The 26,724-nt window shown below is 42.8% G+C and overlaps 1 pseudogene; it reads right to left on the reverse strand.

Annotated features, from left to right (window-relative positions):
* Nucleotides 1–3,094: 3,094 nt before the first annotated feature.
* Nucleotides 3,095–26,724, reverse strand: part of LOC121570293 — a 62,216-nt pseudogene continuing 38,586 nt past the window's right edge.

Here is a 26,724-nt window from a genome sequence, read left to right on the forward strand (position 1 = left end):
GAATCCCTTCTCGTTTCTTATACTTTGTATTCTCTTCAATAAAAAAGCAATCCATTCTCTCTTTTTTTTCATGCCATTTTTTGTATAAATAGGCAGCAATAGTTATTGTCTTTAATGGATCCTAGAAAAATTCTGGTCTCTTATGAGTCGTTTAAAGGGTATTGTTGAGCAGATGCCACGCTAGTGTTTTGGTTCTGAGGTGGTCCCAGTGCCCAAAAATACTTATTTGCTAGTGTTTTTACAGGCAAAAATAATGAGGACATTTCAAAATATACATTTTCCCAATTACTTATAATGACTATGTCTACCCATAATGCAACAGATAATAAATTAGGTAATTGTGATTAATAGGGAAACTGCTCGTACCAATTACATGTTTAGATTCATATTTACTCATATTTGTAGTGCAGGAGGGTCCTTCTATTGTATTCTGAGATGTTATCGCCATATTCTGCCCGTTTAATTCATGAGTATCATTCAACATTTAAGAGAATATCTTCTTGATTTGTATACAGACAGACAGAGTGTTGAGCAAATAAGCAAATCTCACACAGTACCAGTCAAAAGTTTGGACACAGCTACTCATTCAACGGTTTTTCTTTATTTTGACTATTTTGTACATTGTAGAATAATAGTGAAGACATCAAAACTATGAAATAACACATATGGAGTCATGTAGTAACCAAAAAGTGTTAAACAAATCAAAATATATGTTATATTTGAGATTCTTCAAAGTAGCCACCCTTTGCCTTGATGACAGCTTTGCACACTCTTGGCATCCTCTCAACCAGCTTCATGAGGTAGTCACCTGGAATGCATTTCAATTAACAGGTGTGCCTTGTTAAAAGTTAATTTGTGGAATTTATTTCCTTCTTAACACGTTTGAGCCAATCAGTTGTGTTGTGACTAGGTAGGGGTGGTATACAGAAGATAGCCCTATTTGGTAAAAGACCAAGTCCATATCATGGCAAGAACAGCTCAAATAAGCAAAGAGAAACGACAGTCCATCATTACTTTAAGACATGAAGGTCAGTCAATACGGAACATTTCAAGAACATTGAAAGTTTCTTCAAGTGCAGTTGCAAAAACCATAAAGTGTTATGATGAAACTGGCTCTCATGAGGACCGCCACAGGAAAGGAATACCCAGAGTTACCTCTGCTGCAGAGGATAGTTCATTAGAGTTAACTGCACCTCAGATTGCAGCCCAAATAATTTATTCACAGAGTTCAAGTAACAGACACATCTTAACATCAACTGTTCAGAGGAGACTGCGTGAATCAGGCCTTCATAGTCAAATTGCTGCAAAGAAACCACTACTAAAGGACACCAATAATAAGAAGAGACTTGCTTGGGCCAAGAAACACGAGCAATGGACATTAGACAGGTGGAAATCTGTCCTTTGGTCTGATGAGTCCAAATTTGAGATATTTGGTTCCAACCGCTGTGTCTTTGTGAGACGCAGAGTAGGTGAACGGATGATCTCCGCATGTGTGGTTCCCACCGTGAAGCACGGAGGAGGAGATGTGATGGTGTAGGGGTGCTTTGCTGGTGACACTGTCAGTGATTTATTTAAAATTCAAGGCACACTTAACCAGCATGGCTACCACAGAATTCTGCAGCGATATGCCATCCCATCTGGTTTGCGTTTAGTGGGACTATCATTTGTTTTTCAACAGGACAATGACCCAACACACCTCCAGGCTTTGTAAGGGCTATTTGACCAAGAAGGAGAGTGATGGAGTGCTGCATCAGATGACCTGGCCTCCACAATCACCTGACCTCAACCCAATTGAGATGGTTTGGGATGAGTTGGACCGCAGAGTGAAAGAAAAGCAGCCAACAAGTGCTCAGCACATGTGGGAACTCCTTCAAGACTGTTGGGAAAGCATTCCAGGTGAAGCTGGTTGAGAGAATGCCAAGAATGTGCAAAGCTGTCATCAAGGCAAAGGGTGGCAACTTTGAAGAATATACAATATAAAATATATTTTGATTTGTTTAACACTTTTATAATTCCAGGTGTGTTATTTCATAGTTTTGATGTCTTCATTATTATTCTACAATGTAGAAAACAGTAAAAATAAAGAAAAACCCTTTAATGAGTAGGTGTGTCCAAACTTTTGACTGGTATTGTATATACTGGCCCAACAATGCATTATTATGTTCCCAATATCTCTCAATGACTCATTGGAGGTTGTGTCTGTGTTTGTGTTCCCTGTGATTCGCAGACATATTTACAGTTTTAAGGTGCTTGTGTTGAAGTGAGTAACACAACCAGATGTGGTCTTGTTTAGATATCAGTGTCTCGTGTGGATTATGTAAGGAATGTGACTGAACAATACATGCTCTAAACCGCTTCACTCTCAGGTACAGTGGTGGGGTATCTGGCATGGGCACAAAACAGGAGAAAGAAAGCATTTATTGTTATTATCAAATGAAGACAGTGAAAAGTGAGAGGAAGAGTGAGAATGTTCCTATATGTTTGTATGACCTCCAAATGAAATAATTATCTAAATGAATGGGTAGCATGGACTAAACGCTTCCTGCTATTACAGATGGAGGCAGAAGGAAGAAGGGACATAAATACACACGCATCACTCAGTATATTTGCTTTGAATCACTCCTATATTATGTGGCATGGGTGGAAAGGATAGAGGGATAGTGGGAAGAGTCTCTGTGGATGGAAGGCTACTGGAGTAGATCTGGACCCATGACATCCAATCAGACCCAAGAGGTGATGATGAGGTCACAGTAGCTGCTGGTTGTGGTTGTGGTCGGTTAACCGTATCGTGCCTTCTCATTGGCCAGGGCAAGACGGCGGATGTTAGCCACACAGCCAGCGGCTGCCTCCTGAAGGACCTTGTCAGTGGAGCCCATCATACCTAGCAGGAGCTGTATGAGCAGGGAGGAGAGAGGAGAGGACAGGGTTAACCATCATCATCTGAACAATACATGCTCTAAACCGCTTCACTCTCAGGTACAGTGGTGGGGTATCTGGCATGGGCACAAAACAGGAGAAAGAAAGCATTTATTGTTATTATCAAATGAAGACAGTGAAAAGTGAGAGGAAGAGTGAGAATGTTCCTATATGTTGGTTAACCGTATCGTGCCTTCTCATTGGCCAGGGCAAGACGGCGGATGTTAGCCACACAGCCAGCGGCTGCCTCCTGAAGGACCTTGTCAGTGGAGCCCATCATACCTAGCAGGAGCTGTATGAGCAGGGAGGAGAGAGGAGATGACAGGGTTAAAGTCGCTACAATCTGTTCAATCTCATTCATTCTCGTAAGGAAGCAGTTGGTGAATCAGAGGTGATATGACACTTACATACAACACTTTCCATTATCAAGAGATTTACTGTAAGTATCAAGTAGTTTGCGCAAAGTCAGATGCTACTTGCAAGTGTACACACTGCCACTCATGCTGCTAAATGACTAAAATGTAAATGTAATGCTGCAATGCACAGTATACAGTAGCTGCGACTTGTCTGTGACAGGCTGCAGTGGCGTGTCTCTCTCTCACTGTTTGTCCCTCTTTAACCTCCTAACCAGGCCATGAGCATGGGACATGGGTTACAGCTGCAAGCAGCACATGGCTGCCTGCCTGCCTCTGCCTCTCTCTACAAAGTTTGTTCAGATGAAAGCGTTTGTCTAGCAGGCAGCCGCATAGCTAGGCATTAAAAACCTACTCCAAAGGTCAGATTATATCCGACTATTACTGCTGCTTGTATAATGGATCTGCTGTTTGATCTGTTTAGTGAACATGTTCTTTTTGGGGGCCCCACATTTTGGGTTTTACATAAAATAATACATTAAACGTTTTGATTGTGTTCAAAAGAGTTACAGTGCCTTGCAAAAGTATTCATCCCCCTTCGCGATTTTCCTATTTTGTTGCATTACAACCTGTAATTGAAATGGATTTTTATTTGGATTTCATGTAATGGACATACACAAAATAGGTCAAATTGGTGAAGGGAAATTTAAAAAATAACTTGTTTAAAAATAAAAAAAATAAAAAATAACGGAAAAGTGGTGCGTGCATATGTATTCACCCCCTTTGCTATGAAGCCCCTAAATAAGATCTGGTGCAACCAATTACCTTCAGAAGTCACATAATTAGTTAAATAAAGTCCACCTGTGTGCAATCTAAGTGTCACATGATCTCAGTATATATACACCTGTTCTGAAAGGCCCCAGAGTCTGCAACACCACTAAGCAAGGGGCACCACCAAGCAAGCGGCACCATGAAGACCAAGGAGCTCTCCAAACAGGTCAGGGACAAAGTTGTGGAGAAGTACAGATCAGGGTTGGGTTATAAAAAAATATCAGAAACTTTGAACATCCCATGGAGCACCATTAAATCCATTATTAAAAAATTGAAAGAATATGGCACCACAACAAACCTGCCAAGAGAGGGCCGCCCACCAAAACTCATGGACCAGGCAAGGGGGGCATTAATCAGAGAGGCAACAAAGAGACCAAAGATAACCCTGAAGGAACTGCAAAGCTCCACAGTGGAGATTGGAGTATCTGTCCATAGGACCACTTTAGGCCGTACACTCCACGGAGCTGGGCTTTACAGAAGAGTGGCCAGAAAAAAGCCATTGCTTAAAGAAAAAATTAAGCAAACACGTTTTCGCCAAAAGGCATGTGGGAGACTCCCCAAACATATGGAAGAAGGTACTCTGGTCAGATGAGACTAAAATTGAGCTTTTTAGCCATCAAGGAAAACGCTATGTCTGGCGCAAACCCAACACCTCTCATCACCCCGAGAACACCATCCCCACAGTGAAGCATGGTGGTGGCAGCATCATGCTGTGGGGATGTTTTTCATCGGCAGGGACTGGGAAACTGATCAGAATTGAAGGAATGATGGATGGCGCTAAACACAGGGAAATTCTTGAGGGAAACCTGTTTCAGTCTTCCAGAGATTTGAGACTGGGATGCATGACAATGACCCTAAGCATACTGCTAAAGCAACACTTGAGTGGTTTAAGGGGAAATGTCTTGGAATAGTCTAGTCAAAGCCCAGACCTCAATCCAATTGAGAATCTGTGGTATGACTTAAAGATTGCTGTACACCAGCGGAACCCATCCAACTTGAAGGAGCTGGAGAAGTTTTGCCTTGAAGAATGGGCAAAAATCCCAGTGGCTAGATGTGCCAAGCTTATAGAGACATACCCCAAGAGACTTGCAGCTGTAATTGCTGCAAAAGGTGGCTCTACAAAGTATTGACTTTGGGGGGGGGGTGAATAGTTATGCACGCTCAAGTTTTCAGTTTTTTTGTCTTATTTCTTGTTTGTGTCACAATTTTTTTGCATCTTCAAAGTGGTAGGCATGTTGTGTAAATCAAATGATACAAATCCCCCCAAAAATCTATTTTAATTCCAGTTTGTAAGGCAACAAAATAGGAAAAATGCAAAGGTGGGTGAATACTTTCGCAAGCCACTGTACTTATTATACTGTCACAACATGTAAACCTATGGAGATGGAGCAGCCTGCCAAATAAAAACAGAGTATGGGTTTTAGTATGGTATCTTTGCTTTTTTCGTGGGCAGAAAGAGACTACATCAAGTAAATGCAGGCACAAATACTCTGGCACAATGGACGTTTTAAATGTGTTCAATGTGTGCTCCTTCATTAAATCACAATGGTGTGCCATTGAGCTCTCTTAAGCCACACAACTTAGTTTTGGAGGCTTTCTGGTTTGCATCAGTAATAAACGAAACAGGTTACTTCAAATCTCTAAACTAAACACTCTAAAGCTCACGAGTCCCAAACAAAATGTATACTTGACAATGCATTAATCATAAAGTATATTCTAGGTACTTTTCAGGCTCTAAAGTTTGAGGCCTAACTCAAAAAGTAAGCTTTAAAGCTCTGTAAAATAGCAACTAAAATAGCAACTCGTATAGCAAGAATATGTTGAACCAGACTTTGCAGGCGTGTTTGAGCAGTCAACCAATTGTGTCCCTACTTTTTGGTGTTGGAACGACACATCCTAATTGATCCTTTAAGTAACACAGCAAACAATATTCTAGACATTGTCCTGCATACAAATAAAAGGATCCTAAGACCTTCGTAAACACCTAAATCCCCTCACTGAATAGATTCAGACTCATTTCATGAAACAGTGTGCCTGCCTCTCCAATGGTTTAGCTCCCTGGTCTCTGTGCCTTATGAAGGAGGAGAGCTTTAGTTATTTAGCCTGACTTAACTGGTCAGGAAGTATCTCTCCATCTTTCTCCCTCTCTCTCCCCCCCCTCTCTCTCTCTCTCACTCTCCCATCCTCCCTCCCTCCCTCCCTCCCTCTCTACCAGATGTTCAACCAGCTAGGAAGTGATGGGATTCTTCTGTTTTTCACCTACAGGGCATTCATCATGGAGATCCTTTAAAGGTCCAATGCAACCGTTTTTATCGCAATATCAAATCATTTCTGGGTAACAATTAAGTACCTTCCTACTGTGATTGTTTTCAATTAAAATGGCAAAAAGACACAAAAATAGCTTCTTAGAAAGAACAATTTCTCAAGCAAGAATTTTGCTAGGACTGTCTGGGAGGGGTCTGAGTAGTGAGGGGAAAACTGAAAACTAGCTGTTAATGTCAGAGAGGTTTGGAACTGTCTTTCTTATTGGTCTATTCACTAATTTACCACCTGGTGACAAAACTAAATTCCACCAGAACAGGCTGAAATGTCAGGCGGTATTTTCAAACAGCTCTTACACTAAAATGGCATTTTCACAATTTCACAATTCCAACCTCATAGTGTGGAAATATACAGTGAGGGAAAAAAGTATTTGATCCCCTGCTGATTTTGTACATTTGCCAACTGACAAATAAATGATCAGTCTATAATTTTAATGGTAGGTTTATTTGAACAGTGAGAGACAGAATAACAAACTAAAAATCCAGAAAAACGCATGTCAAAAATTTTATAAATTGATTTGCATTTTAATAACAGAAATAAGTATTTGACCCCTCTGCAAAACATGACTTAGTACTTGGTGGCAAAACCCTTGTTGGCAATCACAGAGGTCAGACGTTTCTTGTAGTTGGCCACCAGGTTTGCACACATCTCAGGAGGGATTTTGTCCCACTCCTCTTTGCATATCTTCTCCAAGTCATTAAGGTTTCGAGGCTGACGTTTGGCAACTCGAACCTTCAGCTCCCTCCACAAATTTTCTATGGGATTAAGGTCTGGAGGACCTTAATGTGCTTCTTCTTGAGCCACTCCTTTGTTGCCTTGGCCATGTGTTTTGGGTCATTGTCATGCTGAAATACCCATCCACGACCCATTTTCAATGCCCTGGCTGAGGGAAGGAGGTTCTCACCCAAGATTTGACGGTACATGGCCCCGTCCATCGTCCCTTTGATGCGGTGAAGTTGTCCTGTCCCCTTAGCAGAAAAACACCCCCAAAGCATAATGTTTCCACCTCCATGTTTGACGGTGGGGATGGTGTTCTTGGGGTCATAGGCAGCATTCCTCCTCCTCCAAACACGGCGAGTTGAGTTGATGCCAAAGAGCTCCATTTTGGTCTCATCTGACCACAACACTTTCACCCAGTTCTCCTCTGAATCATTCAGATGTTCATTGGCAAACTTCAGACGGGCATGTATATGTGCTTTCCTGAGCAGGGGGACATTTCGGGCGCTGCAGGATTTCAGTCCTTCACGGCATAGTGTGTTACCAATTGTTTTCTTGGTGACTATGGTCCCAGCTGCCTTGAGATCATTGACAAGATCCTCCCGTGTAGTTCTGGGCTGATTCCTCACCGTTCTCATGATCATTGCAACTCCACGAGGTGAGATCTTGCATGGAGCCCCAGGCCGAGGGAGATTGACAGTTCTTTTGTGTTTCTTCCATTTGCAAATAATCGCACCAACTGTTGTCACCTTCTCACCAAGCTGCTTGGCGATGCTCTTGTAGCCCATTCCAGCCTTGTGTAGGTCTACAATCTTGTCCCTGACATCCTTGGTGAGCTCTTTGGTCTTGGCCATGGTGGAGACTTCTGTGGACAGGTGTCTTTTATACAGGTAACAAGCTGAGATTAGGAGCACTCCCTTTAAGAGTGTGCTCCTAATCTCAGCTCGTTACCTGTATAAAATACACCTGGGAGCCAGAAATCTTTCTGATTGAGAGGGGGTCAAATACTTATTTCCCTCATTAAAATGCAAATCAATTTATAACATTTTTGATATGCGTTTTTCTGGATTTTTTGGTTGTTATTCTGTCTCTCACTGTTCAACTAAACCTACCATTAAAATGATAGACTGATAATTTCTTTGTCAGTGGGCAAATTTACAAAATCAGTAGGGGATCAAATACTTTTTGTTGTTGTATATAAAACCAGAAAAATCATGTTTTTGACTGCACTGGGCCTGACTATAATAGAGTGTGTGTGTCCGTGTGTGTGTGTGTGTGCGCGTGGGTTAATGTGAATCTCTGCCATCTAGTAGACCCTCAGATCATGCCTCATTAACTCTTATCTCCATCTATTTGAACCAGCCTGCCCTTGGCCCTGATAGGGAGTTCAGTACTGGTCTGATCATTACAGAGCAGTACTTGTCTCTGTTCTGTTCCCATGTTATCAGTGTGTTCATAATGTAAGTCAATGTGAGGTTGAGGTTGAACTCTGACTCTTAAAAGGTTGCTCCGCACATTTGTGTGGTTAGCTAGCAGCCTAGCGCAGTGCCAGTGAGCAGAGAAAAAGACATTCCCAGAATGTTCTGCTCAAAGATAAATAGTGAAAGGAAAACAGATGAAAGATGAGGCTTCCATCTTCTCTCCGCGTATGAGCAGTGAGCACACAAACAGACACACTCTGGGCGAACATTTAAAACCCCCAGAAAGCTGAGAAAATAATACTACCATTCCCTTCTATTCCCATTAATTCCCTGCTTTGGATTTCTTTTTTTAAAGGATGTTGGCCTATGAATACTAGTCTCTTTCATTGCATCAGTGTATCAGTTAGCATTTCTGTGGCAGTAACATTAGTTTATATGTTGTTGTGTTTTAATAGCATCCAAAACACCTCTGAAATGCTGCAAAGAAACGTTATACACACAAGGCTCAGACACAAGTCTCTTTTGGGAAAAGAGAGGATGCCTGCAAAGTGCCAGAATCAGCATTTTGCCAACTTCATAGCATGTTATTCAGACGTGGCCAAATAAGGTCTCCCCAAGCGCACAGCTATGCTAAGATAAGCGTGTCTCTCTTTGCATTTTTCTCTCTTCCACCTCCTCCCCAGCTGGGATCTCAAAGACTATAATACGCCACTTGTTAGAATATTAGCAAACCGCAGTAACATGAACACTCGCACTACCCTCATTTGAGAAATGAATCAAGCTGAGGTTTTTAACCTTTTACTGCAGTGGGCTAAATCAGGGTCACACAGAGTGTTTCTTGGTAGTCTTAAACAAATCTACTTTGAAACAAAAGTATACCCCTCACACACATGGTTATGGGCTCAAAAAAAAGAAAACACCTGTACCATGTCAGATATAGAGTTGAAATGTATTCCATTTTAAGTTTGCATCCCAATATTACACTTTATATACATCATAGAAGACTGAAATATGACAAAACTCTTTGACATACAAACACTGGATTTTCAGCTGGTTTTTTGAAATAATGTTCATTAATTATGAAATTATGAAAAATATGAATAACATTCCACCCATGAGGCCACTAGGTCACTTGACTGCAAGAAAGGGCTTCAACTTCAGAGAGTCCTGACCTAGAAGAGAAGTGAGCTGCAGGAGCACACTGCTTCCCCTGGCTGCTCTCTGGCTCATAGGCTGGGCTGGGGCGTGGGAGGCCTAGGCCTGCCCTGCTACACATTGTTGCGTTAGCAATGCATTGTGCAATGCATGAACACACACATCCCTCCCATCCCACATGAAGGTGTCACAGTGTTAATTGCTCCGGTGTTGGGCTGGTGCTTCCTTAAGAGTTGGGGTCTCTAAATCCTCCATAAAAGCACCTGGGTCTGACAACCAGGCATTACAGGCCTGATCCTGGAACTTCTGTCCTCCTGGCGCAGTATTCCCATGAATGTGTCCCAAATGGCAACCCTATTCCCTATATAGTGCACTACTTTTGATCAGGGCCCTGGTCAAAAGTAGTACACTAATAGGGTGCCATTTGAGATGCAACATCATGTTTCAGGCCCCTGCTCCTTCCACGCTGTGAGCAAACAGCCCAAACAGGCAGCATTTAGCTGAGCTGAGCTCTGGACTGAGGGGAAGGGATGTTACTGAGGGAAGTCAAGGTAAACAACATTCCCTACGGCCCCCCCCATCTCTCTCTCAGTAGAGAAAAACCCAGCATTCAAATGATTGACTTGGGGGGATTTGACTTGAGGAAAGTTTACTGTACTGTAAGACTTAGTCTAAATCTAAGCTGGTTCCACACATACCTCTACAAGTCCAACCTGAGAGAGCTGCTGGACTGGACATCCCTCCTCATCCCAGACCAAACATTAGAGAGTCGCTTGAGTCATAGCGCTAGGCAGCATAACACATTACACACTACATATTTCAAACATACAGTACAGTAGCTAGTTGCGAAGAGCAGCTCCAGTGGCGTGTGCTAGGGGTATCATCTGCTCACAGCATCCAGTCCACAACCTGAAATCCTGTTACAGATAGAGCATGACTAAGAGGAAACTTCAGAAATATTTGCTGCAGTGTTTTTTTCTGACTGCTGCTCTCACTCTCTCTTTCACTCTACCTCCTTCCCTCCCTCTCTTTATTCTCTCCCCTCTCTCCCTTTTCTTGTTCACTCGTTTAGGTTGAGCGTGTAGTACACAGAAAATGAAAACAAACACAGACAGCGCAAAGTAAAGCGCAGGAGGAGTGTAGAGTAGGCATGGCAACAACAGTACAAAATGTTTCTCATTTAGAGATGTAAAGCCATAAAATACATACCAGCTAGGAGCTGGCAACGGCCATTCTTTGGAATACCTTCAGTTGAAAATTAGGAATAATTACCATCCGCATTTTGTAATTTACATCAATTTACTGAAATAGCCTCTTTAATACAGAAAGCTGGCTGAAGCTGTCCACAAGGATTTATGGTTTCAGCAAACAATCTCCAGCCCTCTGGAAGCAATGTAAAGTTAGAGGAGGGTGTGTTGATTTTGTACAAGGGACAAAATAAAGCACCAGCCTTATAAAACTGTGAGATACCAAGTGTAGATGTCAAATCAAACGGGAAGGGCAATTCATCTTGGCACTTTTTCTGCTTAGCCCTGGTACACACTTCCTCTGGGAAAGCTAGCAGCCCCTGAAAGCTCCTCATTCCTGAACTTGTTCACAGAGCTCCCCAACAGAACCAGGGAACGGAATGCAGGACAAAACACACAATAACACAGTGGCAAAACATACAATAGCACAGTGGCAAAACACGAAACCTCTAAGCGAAGCATTTTGTACCCCTAATGAAATCACCAAGGCAAACACTGTAAAAAATAGTTTGGGGTATTAATTATGCTCATATAAAGATGTTTTCATATTTTTTATTGTCACGATCGTCATATGGAACAGACCAAGGCGCAGCGTGATGAACAAACATACTTTAATTAGTTAAAGTTTAAACACAAAACAAGAAACGACTCGTGACGTCCACGGTATCAATGACCGAACACGGAACAAAAACCCACCAACACAAAGGGAAAACAGACAGTTTAAATATGGCTCCCAATCAGAGACAACCAGCCAACAGCTGACACTCGTTGCCTCTGATTGGGAGTCACTCAGGCAAACATAGAATACAACAAACTAGAATGAACACCACAGAATGAACACACCCTGGCTCAACATATAGAGTCCCAGAGCCAGGGTGTGACAGTACCCCCCCCTAAAGGCGCGGACTGCGACCGCGCCTCAACTAAAACAAAACAGGGAAGGGCTGGGCGGGCATACCTCCTCGGCGGCGGTTCTGGTTCCGGCCTTGACCACCACCCTCCAATTAACCCCCCATAGCGCCCCTGGTCCAGTCTGGCCCCGCTGGCTGGAGCTGAACTTGACACTGGTGGAGCGGATTGCTCTAGCTCGGCGCTGAAGCATCTGACCGGTGCCGGACCAGCCACCGGTGGAACAGGCACGGCCCGTGCCGGACTGACGACGCACACCACTGGCTTGGTGTGGGGAGCAGGAGCGGGCCGCGCCGGGCTGACGAAACGCACCACTGACTTGGTGCGGGGAGCAGGAGCGGGCCGGACCGGGCTGACGAAGCGCACCACTGACTTGGTGCGGGGAGCAGGAACGGGCCGAGCTGGGCTGACGAAACGCACCACTGACTTGGTGCGGGGAGCAGGAATGGGCCGGACCAGGCTGACGACGCGCACCACTGACTTGGTGCGGGGAGCAGGAACGGGCCGTGCCGGGCTGACGAAGCGCACCACTGACTTGGTGCGGGGAGCAGGAACGGGCCGTGCCGGGCTGACGAAGCGCACCACTGACTTGGTGCGAGTGGCAGGAACAGGCCGGACCGTACTGGGAACACACACCACTGGCCCTACGTGGGGATCAGGAACAGGCCGGACCGGACTGGCAACACACGCCAGTACCTCTCGCCGTGCCTCTACATCCTCCTTCCCCCTGGTGACCAGTGACTCCCGTAACCTGGCGGCCTCCTGCTGCCCCGTCAGTCCCACGGCGTTAGCCCCCCCTAAAAAAATGTATGGGCTTCACTCCTACCCGTGGCCAAGGCCTCCATCCCTCTTGCCAGACTCGCACTCATCTCCTCCCAAGTCCATCCTCTCTCCTCGTCACGCTGCTTGATCCAGTCGAGGTGGGTTTTTCTGTCACGATCGTCATATGGAACAGACCAAGGCGCAGCGTGATGAACAAACATACTTTAATTAGTTAAAGTTTAAACACAAATACAAAACAAGAAACGACTCGTGACGTCCACGGTATCAATGACCGAACACGGAACAAAAACCCACCAACACAAAGGGAAAACAGACAGTTTAAATATGGCTCCCAATCAGAGACAACCAGCCAACAGCTGACACTCGTTGCCTCTGATTGGGAGTCACTCAGGCAAACATAGAATACAACAAACTAGAATGAACACCACAGAATGAACACACCCTGGCTCAACATATAGAGTCCCAGAGCCAGGGTGTGACATTCATGCAATATTAAAAGTTGCTTTAAGGTTTTACAGTTTTTCTCAGTCGCTTTGGTGCATTTTTCACATCATCCCTAACATGTGCAAAATAATAAGTGCATTTCTCAGAACAATTTGTACAAACTGCAATATACAATAGATATGTTTCTAAAGCTAGTCAGTCACTAAAAATCCTTAGTACATCTCTCAAAAGTAAATATTCATGCCAATGATCATGTCAGTGTCATCAGAATGATAAGTCATTGAGTCATTGTTCACGAACAAGGTTGTCAAAATGTTTAGGCATGTTGTCAATGGAACTGTGTACTTTGACAGTATTACCTGATGTAAACTTAGGCTACAGTTTGGATGACAGTTACTGTATTGAAAATGCACAAGGCTGCACTTCTATGGCATATATCAATTTCAACAGTACTATTTACATATTACTGTATGTGGGTTATTGATTGAAAGAGACTGGACAACCCAAGGGGCACAAAGGAAAAAAAAACTAAATTAGAAAGAAACACAGGAAACCACCCCTAAGGCACAACTTTGCCCACAGCACTGTTCTAGTGCTGTCTCTACACATCCAGACGTTCCTGTCTGTCAGCCCACATATTCTCATCCACATCACACTGGATATTTTCCCTTCCAATGCAACGCGGAAAGAATCTTTTGGAATGCCTTATCCATCCTCTGCAGGCGTCTACTGTGGTGTCCTCACATGCTGCATCCATTGCAGCCAGCAGGGTCATCTGTGTGTGTGGCTGACGATCGTACACCTTCCACCTCCATGCTGAAAAGAACTCCTCAATTGGGTTAAGGAATGGTGAATAAGGTGGGAGGAATTCTATGAGCATCCTCGGGTGGGTCACAAACCATTGCCTTATGATGTTTGATCGATGGAAACTCACATTATCACAAATGACCACATACTTTGGCAAATCCTCTCTAAACAGACCCCTCTCATCATCAGGGATGAGAGCCCTGTAGAGAGTCTCTAAAAAGTTGAGTAGATGCTGGGTGTTGTATGGCCCTAAAAGGGGGATATGGGTTAGGACACCATGCTCCGAAATAGCAGCACACATGGTGATATTTCCTCCCCGTTGGCCTGGCAAATCCACAGTAGCTCTGTGACCGATGATATTCCGACCCCGCCTTCTGCATTTGGTCAGGTTGAAGCCAGCCTCATCCACGTATACAAAGTTGTGAGAGGGTTCACTTGATTCCAACTCCATTATACGCTATATCCCAGAACACACAGTTGAATTTGTTTTGGTAAGGAAGAGTGACATAAAATGTACATATATTGCATGTTCCTTCCACAGCAATGGAAATGTGTGCAGTTTATCTTACTGTACTATGCAACACTATAAAATGTTGCTGTAAAGTAGTTACATAGATATATGTTTTACCTGTACATACTGGTACCGTAGCTCCTTAACTCTGTCCTCATTCCTTTGGAATGGTACACGGTACAGCTGTTTCATACTCATCTGGTTTCTATGCAGCACCCTGTCGATGGTTGAGATGCTAACCGTATGGATGTTTTCAAAGACATCGTTGTCTTCTATAATGGTCCTTTGTATTTCCCTGAGTCTCATGGCATTGTTTGCTCGGACCATGGTGCAAATAGCCTCCCCCTGTTGAGGTGTGAAAAGGCGTCCTCTGCCACCGGTTTGAGGTAATCTTGCAGTCCTATGTGTGGAAAAATGCAGTGATGCATCGCACACTTTCACATAGACAAAAACTATGCGAACACACATTTTACTGTAAAACATACAGGTGGGTGCATGTAAGGTGCAGTATGTATCTGTATAGAGTATATTTCTGTATGCTGTGAAATACAAGTGGACTACTGTAATATGAAGCATTGTAGGAAGTATACAGTATACTGCTTATATACAGTAACAGTGCACTGTACATTGGTGGACATACCTGTTCTCTCTTCGAAACGTTTGTACTATTGAGGACACGGTTGATCTCCCAATATTCGGCTGCACCCTTCGACCCGCCTCAGCCATTGTAAGGCCATGATTGACAACATGGTCTACAATAGTGGCCCTTATGTCATCAGATATGCGCCTATGTCCTCTTCTGCCTCTTCCTCTGTTTTGCCTTCCACCACGCATCCTTGCTCCTCTTCTTCCTCCTCTTGGCTGTTGACCCTGTTCGTTTCCTGGTCCATCCATTATTGGAAAATTGCAACTCTGTGTTGTGGTCTGTCTATATATGCTTGCCAATTGATTCTTCATGAGATGCACCTTTGAGCAATTTAGACAACTGGTTGATTGTTGGTTGAACTAACACTTTACATTCCTTCATGAGTGAGGGTTAATTTCACCTGCACGATTCAGCAATTTACGTTTTTGTACAAAAGGTCTAATAGAAATGTGTAAAACTATGCTTGACAGTTTATGACAAATAGTTCAACAATTTTGCATGTAATGGCTTATGCAAGGAACTAATGCCTAGATGTTTTGAGGGGTAAGACTATTCAACAGAGACCCATCTACTATATTTTGATCAACATGACATGAGCAATTGAAAATGTGGAAAAAAGCTGACACTTGTACATTATCAATTGCAATATGTACAAAAGCAATTGCAATTTGTTCAAAGGAATAAGAAATTGCTTTAATGATGTGCACAAGTGACTAGATGATTTGGAATTTGTACAAGTAGTATCAAGAATTGCACTTTTGATCTAAGAAATGCACCAAAGCGACTGAGAAAAACTGTAATACAGTTTATGAAATTTGAAGAGATGCAATGAAATGGCATTTGGATATTTTTAAGACAGAGGGACAGAAAAAAAAGCAAAAAAACTCAGACGGATCACTAATGTGTTTTCCAGTGTAAAATACTTTATTTTCAATGCTAAATTTCCTCTGCTAAGCTTAGGGGACTGTGTTATACATCATTAAGCATGCTGGGGAGGAAAGTTACTTACAGTACTGAGCAGAGAGAGAGAGAAAGAGCTAGAGAGAGCGATAGATAGATAGATAGATAGATAGATAGAGAGAGAGAGAGAGAGAGAGAGAGAGAGAGAGAGAGAGAGAGAGAGAGAGAGAGAGAGAGAGAGAGAGAGAGAGAGAGAGAGAGAGAGAGAGAGAGAGAGAGAGAGAGAGAGAGAGAGAGAGAGAGAGAGAGAGAGAGAGAGAGAGAGAGAGAGAGAGAGAGAGAGAGAGAGAGAGAGAGAGAGAGAGAGAGAGAGAGAGAGAGAGAGAGAGAGAGAGAGAGAGAGAGAGAGAGAGAGAGAGAGAGAGAGAGAGAGAGAGAGAGAGATAGACAGACAGACAGACAGACAGACAGACAGACAGACAGACAGACAGACAGACAGACAGACAGACAGACAGACAGACAGACAGACAGACAGACAGACAGACAGACAGACAGACAGACAGACAGACAGATAGATAGATAGATAGATAGATAGATAGATAGATAGAGAGATAGAGAGAGAGAGAGAGAGAGAGAGAGAGAGAGAGAGAGAGAGAGAGAGAGAGAGAGAGAGAGAGAGAGAGAGAGAGAGAGAGAGAGAGACAAGCATGCTCTGACAGAGAGAGAAAATCCTACAAAACCATTATACTACTTGTGGGTGTACATGTTTTTAGAGCTTTTCAATGGCAGAGAAAATACCCTTTGAAATATGGTTGCAATAATACAAGAGGCAGTCTTGAATTTTACACTGCCGTGAATTAGACCGAATGTAACATTACAGAAAGAGATAGGAAATATTGTTCTAACACATTCTATGTCACACCAATCCATAGATCATAAGCAGGTTGTACATAATACAGCCAGGCCTCAATGTCTTGCTTAGTGTTGCCCCACAGCACAGACGTCAATTCAACATCTATTCCACGTTGGGTCAACGTAATTTAATTGAAATGACGTGGAAACAACGTTGATTCAACCAGTGTGTGCCCAGTGGGGCACTACTGAGGACTGGCCACCCGTCAGGGCTTGGTTCATCTCTAAGTTTCTTTCTGCCTTTCTAGGGAGTTTTTCCTAGCCACTGTGCTTCTACATCTGCATTGCTTGCTCTTTGGGGGTTTAGGCTGCATTTCTGTATAAGCACTTTGTGAAATCTGCTGATGTAAAAAGGGCTTTATAAATACATTTGATTGATTAATTGACTACTGACAGGCTCTGGTGTCGTAATGTTTCCAGGGGTCAGGCAGGTATACATCAGCAGACTGTTAGTATGAACCCAGTCAGACTGAAACAATGCAGCCGCCTGTGTGTGTTTCCTTTAACCGCTCAGAATAACAATAATTTAAACACGCAATAGTGGTATAATGTAACGTGGCCTGCCTTTCTTTTGTAATTAAGCTCTTTAAAATCCCAAAATACATTTTGGATTTGTGTTGAAACAACTCACTCTGCACTGGTACATTAATAAGGGCAAACAGAAAGAGACTGATTAAAAGGGTGGTATGCAAGGCGTTTAGACACGCACACGCACACATGCACAAACAGGCATACGTACACACACACAAACACACTCACACAGCTATCCAGGTTTTGTCGTGGCTTGAACTACAAAAAAGATTCTGCTTAACAACTTTTGCAAATTGGTCATTACTCTTTCGGAACACCCAATGTTCAGTCCAGCTACCAATTATGGCTAGTGTTGAACCACATACACTGCAACAGCAGATCAAGCTAAAGTACACCATTAAATGAACATGGGAAAAAATATTTGGCTGCAATGGCAGAACCACTTCATAATTTATATCGCAGTTGTTGTTGAAAAAAGTTTCTCGTGAAAATCTTGTTCTGAAAATAATGTGATTGAATTAGAAAAAAAAAGCCAAGAACATTTTCCCAAACATTGCATTACAGTGTTCTCTACAACATGACATTAAACGCAGTTTTAATCTAAGCTTAAAATCTTTACATTAATGTCACATAAATATAAACATGACTAGTTAGGAAAAAGCTTTTGAAAATGAAAATAATAAAAAGTATTATTCTGAATGAAACACTCACTGTCCCTATTCTCAGTCAATTATGGATTATGACAAAATAACCGTAATAATGTAGACTGGACTATTTCTAAGTTAATAAATGTTCTTCTCAATGAAGCAATAGTGCTTTCCATTGAAATATCCCCCATAAAACAGTGTTGCTCTAGACAACTGTGGCCCTGTTCCTTGGGCCTAAAACATGTCACTGCCGCATTCTGCTCTCATGTCCAGGGACAACTCTTAGCAACAGTTACCCAAGATACAGCCTTTTGACTTGCTCTGTAATGGCATCTAGGGTCTACAAGGGAAGTGGCACTTCGCACACACTGAGTTGTTTGCTTTGCTGAATTCCCATGACGGTTAGAAAGTGGAGTCATGTTTCGGACGAGAATAAAACTAGCTTTGTTTCTGCTCCGTTGGTCAAAGGCTTTGAAAATAGTTACAGCTTTTCAACGTTTATTACCAATGTTTTCACACATCACTAAAACAAAGTAGAGTGATGGGGCTCCAAGCCTTTTTCATCAAGGCTGATGAAGTATTTTGTCTCAAAACACCAACTAAAAATGTAAAAAATTACTTTATGTGCAACTACAGTATACTGAAAATCTAAAGGAATTATATAAATAAAAATGTAAAGTAAGTCTATGAAGGTGTGAGGAGAATGCTTGGAGGAAATGATCATGAGCAAAGATATTAATGAAAATACTTGCATGGGCCAATGAACATACAGTACCTTGACCACTAGGTATGGAAAGGACAAGTGCTTGTGAGCAAAGAAGTGAACGAAAACATCAGGGGCCAACAAACATACCTTGACCACTCCGTTCTCGTGCATGGTGATGCAGTTGATGGGGTTCTTGGAGAGCTGGAACAGGGCTTGAGCTGTGGCCTGGTGGACCGAGGAGTCCTTGGACTTCAGGTAACGAACGAGGGGGGCCACGGCCCCGCCCTCCCCAAACGACACCCTGTTACTGCCCCACATGCAGCAGCGGGCGATGGCCTCAGCCAGGTAACGACGCAGCTTATCATCAGTCTGTAATAAAGAGAGAACAAGACATCAGACATCTATGGGTGCGTCTCAAATGGTACCCTATTCCCTATATAGTGCACTACTTTTGACCAGGGCCTAAACTATGAATACTACTCAATAGAGCTTCCTTCAAACATTACAGGGATCTGAGAACTATTAAGTTAATTTATGATGATATAATGGATAGTCAATTTATAACAGGACTGAATATTCCCAGTAAACACACAGGCTAATTGAGAAGGATTATAGGTATTTTATGTCCTCCTACATTGAGATGTACTTACTGTGTTTGTCAGCTTGGCCAGCATTGGGACAACCCCATGGTCGGTGATGACTGCCAGATTCTCTTCGTCTTCGGCTATTTTGGCTATGGCGGCGCACACGCTCGCCAGTACCTCTTTGTTTGTTGATTTCAGCAAATTAACAATCAGTTCCAATCCACCGACAAAGGAGCGCACCATTTCCCCTGCATCCTAAAAGTCAAAAGCCTGTTATTAGCTTGGTGCTATCAATCTGTGAAATAAAGGGAGCAGAATACTGTGTAATGGGCAGGGAGGCAAGCCGGGGCATTTGAGCAGAGCAGAGAAAATGAAAGATACACACATGCTAAGGAAAAATAAAAAGCCTTTTCATCAGCCTTAGCAACAATCAAAACCCCATCAGTGCCAGTCAGCCCAATCGGAGGTAATGTGAGTAGCCATGGTTCTGTCCTGCTTCCGCTCTATGGAAAGGGCCATTGTCAATACGGATAGGCTGTGTGGTGTGCCAGTAGCTATTCCACATCAAGCACGCCAAATAGGTGAGATAGGTTCTGTTTGTTATAAAAAGCCATTTACAGAAATCAACAGGGTAAGTTTTTGGGGATTTCTTGCCAAGTAATACGAGGGCCAAGGGAAACTAATACTTCTACAGCAGACCTATCTAATGTCAGCCTATCCATTTGGATGAGGAGTTATTTGGACTCCCTTTTCTACCCCTCAATGTAGGTTAGGCCAACACTGTTCACAACACTAATACTCAACAGAATGCCTACAGAAGTTCTATCTTCATTTGATTACTCTGTTGTTGCAGAGAATTTTCAGCAGGAAATGCTAATTGCAGTGTATTCAAGGTTTAAACAGGCTTCTAAAGTTTGTAATTTCCACTTTAAAATGTCAGATTTGATTTATCCTACCAAAAAATTTATCAACCCCTACAAAAATGTCCATTAATTATAATCCACATAATAGTTCACATTTCCTGTTGCTGCAGGATTATTTTCCTGCTGTGAGAAACTGGTCAAATTAAGATAGTACATCTGTATCTAATGACCTTTCCATGTAGCCTACACTGTTCAGAGGAACAAGGGACCGGAGTCAGTCACGGAGGAACTGAAGGAGTCAGTGTGTTTCCCTGATCGTTCAGGCCAAGCTGGCACCATAGACCCTGGTTTGAGTTCATGGGCACCAGTGGGCTAGCTGATACCACAGAACTCTCAGACACTTATGGGGCTACGCTGCTGGTGAGCCTCTCTCAGAACCACCTCGGAAGAGAGCGGGCACATACGCGGCCTTCATTGAGGCTTGGCAGATCAGGACGCTTTTGAAATCATACCTCAACATAATCGCCACCAAAGGGGGAAATATACAGTATCAACAGTGGTGTAAAGTACTTAAGTAAAAATACTTTAAAGTACTACTTAAGTCATATTTTTGGGTATCTGTACTTTACTATTTATATTTTTGACTACTTTTACTTTTACTTCATTACATTCCTTAAGAGAATATTGTACTTTTTACTCCATACATTTTCTTTGACACCCAAACGTACTCGTTACATTTTGAATGCTTAGCAGGACAGGAAACTAGTCCAATTCACGCACTTATCAACCGAACATCCCTGGTCATCCCTACTGCCTCTGATCTGTCGGACTCACTAAACTCACATGCTTCGTTTGTAAATTATGTCTGAGTGTTGGAGGGTGCCCCTGGCATTCCGTAAATAAAAAAACAAGAAAATGGTGCCATCTGGTTTGCTTAATATAAGGAATTTGAAATGATTTATACTTTCACTTTTGATACTTAAGTATATTTTAGCAATTACATTTACTTTTGATACTTAAGTATATTTTAAACCAAATACTTTTAGACTTTTATTCAAGTAGAATTTTACTGGGTGAATTTTACTTTTACTTGAGTCATTTTCTATTAAGGTATCTTTACTTTTTCCACCACTGAGTATGAAGGTAGCATACATAGCTACTGCCAGCCTGTAATGTCTCCAGTAATATGAAAATAGTAAACCAAGATTATGGAAAGTGTATAATTAGAGATGGCAGAATGCAAATCGTCACAAAGCATGCTCCATCTACATCTCCATCAACATTATCTCTCCATCTACGACATTGAGGATTTAATATAGCATGTCTCTTAGATTTCTGTCCGTAGACATTATTGTCTGGGTGATTAATCATAACCCCCTCCCTTTGAAGGTTGTGTGGGGTTGTACCAAGCCAAGGGCTCACTTTTAAAAGAGATTTGCATCTCAATGGGACTCAACTCGTTAAATAAAGGATAAATAAAGCAATGAGCACACTGGTTAACCACAATCACACGAGCCTCAATGTGAGTGGCCTATTTAACAAGGGACAGGAGTGCAGGCAGGGAGGAGTATTGAATGGAGCCTTCTAGCTCTGACAGACCAGGACTCAAGAGAGCTGGACAGGACATGGTGGTGTTTCTCTCTCTGCTCCCCTCAGATGTGGTGCCAGAGGATGAACAGTGTGTGCCGGGCCAGAGCCAGAGCCAGGAGCTGACCCCCTGCTCCGCTCTGCCCCAACACACAGCACAGGAAGCATTTCCTAAGGAATACTGATGATGCCACGACTCACCAGCGACAGAGGAAGTGCTTCTCAAGCCACCAGCTGTGACAGACTAGTGAGGATCCCTTTCATGGCCTGGACAGAACCCCAGATCCCTGAAAACCGCAGCATTATGAAGCTACACACGTAAGGCCCCTGCTATCCTGCTGTCCCTTTTCCCCAAAGATTAAATTAAATAGAAAACACATTATCTGGTCGGTGTGCGTGATGTACAGTGCCTTGCAAAAGTATTCATCCCCCTTGGCGTTTTTCCTATTTTGTTGCATTACAACCTGTAATTGAAATGGATTTTTATTTGGATTTCATGTAATGGACATACAAAATAGTCCAAATTGGTGAAGTAAAATGAAAAAAAGAACTTTTTCAAAATAAAAAATAAAAAGAATAACAAAAAAGTGGTGCGTGCATATGTATTCACCCCCTTTGCTATGAAGCCCCTAAATAAGATCTGGTCCAACCAATTACCTTCAGAAGTCACATAATTAGTTAAATAAAGTCCACCTGTGTGCAATCTAAGTGTCACATGATCTCAGTATATATACACCTGTTCTGAAAGGCCCCAGAGTCTGCAACACCACTAAGCAAGGGGCACCACCAAGCAAGCGGCACCATGAAGACCAAGGAGCTCTCCAAACAGGTCAGGGACAAAGTTGTGGAGAAGTACAGATCAGGGTTGGGTTATAAAAAAATATCTGAAATGTTTAACATCCCATGGAGCACCATTAAATCCATTATTAAAAAATTGAAAGAATATGGCACCACAACACACCTGCCATGAGAGGGCCGCCCACGAAAACTCATGGACCAGGCAAGGAGGCATTAATCAGAGAGGCAACAAAGAGACCAAAGATAACCCTGAAGGAACTGCAAAGCTCCACAGCGGGGATTGGAGTATTACATTTACATTTACATTTTAGTCATTTAGCAGACGCTCTTATCCAGAGCGACTTACAGTTAGTGAGTGCATACATTTTTCATACTATATCTGTCCATAGGACCACTTTAGGCCGTACACTCCACAGAGCTGGGCTTTACAGAAGAGTGGCCAGAAAAAAGCCATTGCTTAAAGAAAAAAATAAGCAAACATGTTTGGTGTTCGCCAAAAGGCATGTGGGAGACTCCCCAAACATATGGAAGAAGGTACTCTGGTCAGATGAGACTAAAATTGAGCTTTTTAGCCATCAAGGAAAACGCTATGTCTGGCGCAAACCCAACACCTCTCATCTCCCCGAGAACACCATCCCCACAGTGAAGCATGTTGGTGGCAGCATCTTGCTGTGGGGATGTTTTTCATCGGCAGGGACTGGGAAACTGATCAGAATTGAAGAAATGATGGATGGCGCTAAACACAGGGAAATTCTTGAGGGAAACCTGTTTCAGTCTTCCAGAGATTTGAGACTGGGACGGAGGCTCACCTTCCAGCAGGACAATGACCCTAAGCATACTGCTAAAGCAACACTCAAGTGGTTTAAAGGGAAACATTTAAATGTCTTGGAATGGTCTAGTCAAAGCCCAGACCTCAATCCAATTGAGAATCTGTGGTATGACTTAAAGATTGCTGTACACCAGCGGAACCCATCCAACTTGAAGGAGCTGGAGAAGTTTTGCCTTGAAGAATGGGCAAAAATCCCAGTGGCTAGATGTGCCAAGCTTATAGAGACATACCCCAAGAGACTTGCAGCTGTAATTGCTGCAAAAGATAGCTCTACAAAGTATTGACTTTGGGGGGGTGAATAATTATGCACGCTCAAGTTTTCAGTTTTATTTGTCTTATTTCTTGTTTGTGTCACAAGACAAAATATTTTGCATCTTCAAAGTGGTAGGCATGTTGTGTAAATCAAATGATACAAATCCCCCCCCCAAAATCAATTTTAATTCCAGGTTGTAAGGCAACAAAATAGGAAAAATGCTAAGGGGGGTGAATACTTTCGCAAGCCACTGTAGCCTAGACCGAGGGAGAGGGAAGGAAGCCGGCCCAAGTGGCGCAGCAGGCTAGTTTGCCCTGACCCTCTCCAGCAAGCAATCAGGCTCCTACTTTCATATGCTGCTATACGGTAGGCTACGATGTAAAATAAAAAATACATCACTCATCGCAAGTTGTCCATGTCCTGGCAAATTAATGATGCACTTCATTATATGAACAGCAGGGCAGGTTACATCCTTGATTGAGGGAACAAAGCTAATTTACTGATTCACTGCAAAGCCCCTGCTGACTGCCTGCATGCAATAATGACTGGGGCTTTACTCACAGCACAGAGCTGGCCAGGCAAGCCAGGCAGGCCGGTAGTGGGGCGTACTGTTTCTGAATTCTCTATGTGTCTAAGTGTGTCTGAGGACGAGTAGAGGTATGGACTGGACTGGAGCATCCAGCAGCTGCATTTACACCATGATTCTCTCAAAAATCCACTGTGGAGCTGCTAACTAAAACCACATGGGGGTTTTATCTAAATAACTACTACTACACCAAGCAGTATCGAATTCCCCTCGCTCTCCTCGACGGGCAAAACCCTGCACTGTTTAGCTCTTGTCATTGACCCTGTCTCAGAAATCAACCAAATAGCATGTTCATGTATTCCTACAAAAATTGGCACTGTAGAGTCCAGACAAACATTGTCAAACTTTGTTAGCGTTCAAATAGTGAGTTGAGCTGCGGCCGGACCATATGGTTGCCATATATCATTTTTGCAACACTTCTGGACCAGAAAAGTTCCTTCTAGCAAGTGAAAAGCTCCCTCACCCTAACTGAGACTGAGACACCTGCCTGAGCTGGACCCAATGTATCTGTTTAAACTTAAACCGATTGACAAGCTGTTTATGTTAATCATGTCGATAATCTAATAGAACAATGTTCCATTTGTATTTTGGAAAAAATATACAACGGCCCGGGGAATCAAACCCACTGACAGATATACTTCAGCAGTTCTATATGAATGCAATAGACTGTTGTGCATCCCATATGGCACCCTATTCCCTATATAGTGCACTACTTTTGACCAGAGCCCTATGGGCCCTCCGGTCAAAAGTAGTGCACTGTTTAGGGAACATGGTGCAATTTGGAATGCACAAACAGTCTATTGCATTCATATAGAACTGCTGAAATATATCTGTCAGTGGGTTTGATTCCCCGGGCCGTTGTATATTTTTTCCAAAATACAAATGGAACATTGTTCTATTAGATTATCGACATGATTAACATAAACAGCTTGTCAATCGGTTGCCACTAGAGATCCTGGTTCGAATCCAGGCTCTGTCGTAGCCGGCCGCGACCGGGAGACCCATGGGGCGGCGCACAATTGGCCCAGCGTCGTCCAGGGTAGGGGAGGGAATGGCCGGCAGGGATGTAGCTCAGTTGGTAGAGCATGGCGTTTGCAACGCCAGGGTTGTGGGTTCGTTTCCCACGGGGGGCCAGTATGAAAAATATGAAATAATGTATGCACTAACTGTAAGTCGCTCTGGATAAGAGCGTCTACTAAAATGTAAATGTAAACAGTATATGCATGCTATACAGTCGGCCCTAATGTCGTGAGGACTGTACAGTAGAAGTATGTTCAGCAGCCTAGGCTGAATATGCAGCATGGGGTCACAGGAGACACGGCCTGTCTGTCTGGCACCCTGCTTGTTGTGTAAGAAGAAACTGCTGCTGGTTGTGTGACACTGTAACTCAGAGCATGTTGATGGAGGATTTTCAACAGAGGAATCAGAACTTATGCCACAGGATATTACTCTTCCAAGTCTCTCCCTGCCTGCCTGCCTGCTGCCTGTTTCCCAGTTCACCAACAAAGAGCAGCGTGTTCTGCTTTATATTAGTGGAGGGTTCATGTAAGCGCTGCCCCTGCTGCAACCTCCCAACACCAGATTGTCTTTAAAGCTGCAATATGTAACTTCATTCTCATTGAAAGTAAGTCTAAGAAGCGGTAGATCTGTTCTATCTGTGATATTTCTATGCTTCCCGTTTTTAAGTTTCGTTTTTGCGTCTTTTACTTTCGGTTTTGTACACCAGCTTCATGCAGCTGAAAATACAATATTTTTGGTTATGGAAAATATATTTCACAGCGGTTTAGATGGTACAATTATACTCTACACTATACTTGCTTGTTTTATCACATAAACTGAAATTAGGCAAACTAGAATTTTTGCAACCGGGAAATGGCAAAGAGATTTCTGCATAGTGCATCTTTTAGGAGAGAGAGTCTTGTGGAGGCTGACATGATGATATAACAGTGGCAGAGAGAGGGATTCAAACACGATAAACATATTACAGCAATGATCAACATACAAATATAAACCTGCAATAGAACAACAATGACAACTTTTATGGCAAACTTGAGACTTATGTAGTGTTATAACAGTGTAATATTTGTTAAATTTGTTGTTATGCAGAATTGTCATTATAATTAAATAATTAAAACAAATGTATTGCAACTGTGAGTGGAGAAAAAAAGTTACGTACTGTACCTTTGCATTTTCAATGCATGGACAAATGCCCCATGCAGCACTGGCCTGGACATCTGGATTTGGGTTTTTCAACAAGGACCAAAGCAGGCGCACTCCATCCAGACGGTCAATGATCCTGTTGAGGAAGAGAAAAGAGAAGAGAGAGAGAAAATAGAGAGAGAGAGGGAAGAGAGACACAGAGAGAGGAAGAGAAAGAGAAAGTGAGAGAGGGAGAGAGAGAAGAGAAAGAGGGCGAGAGAGACAAAGTCAGAGAAAGAGAGAGAGAAGAGAAAGGGAGAGAGGGAG

Source organism: Coregonus clupeaformis, chromosome 7 (genome assembly GCF_020615455.1).
Source record: "Coregonus clupeaformis isolate EN_2021a chromosome 7, ASM2061545v1, whole genome shotgun sequence".
Classification (NCBI taxonomy): domain Eukaryota; kingdom Metazoa; phylum Chordata; class Actinopteri; order Salmoniformes; family Salmonidae; genus Coregonus; species Coregonus clupeaformis.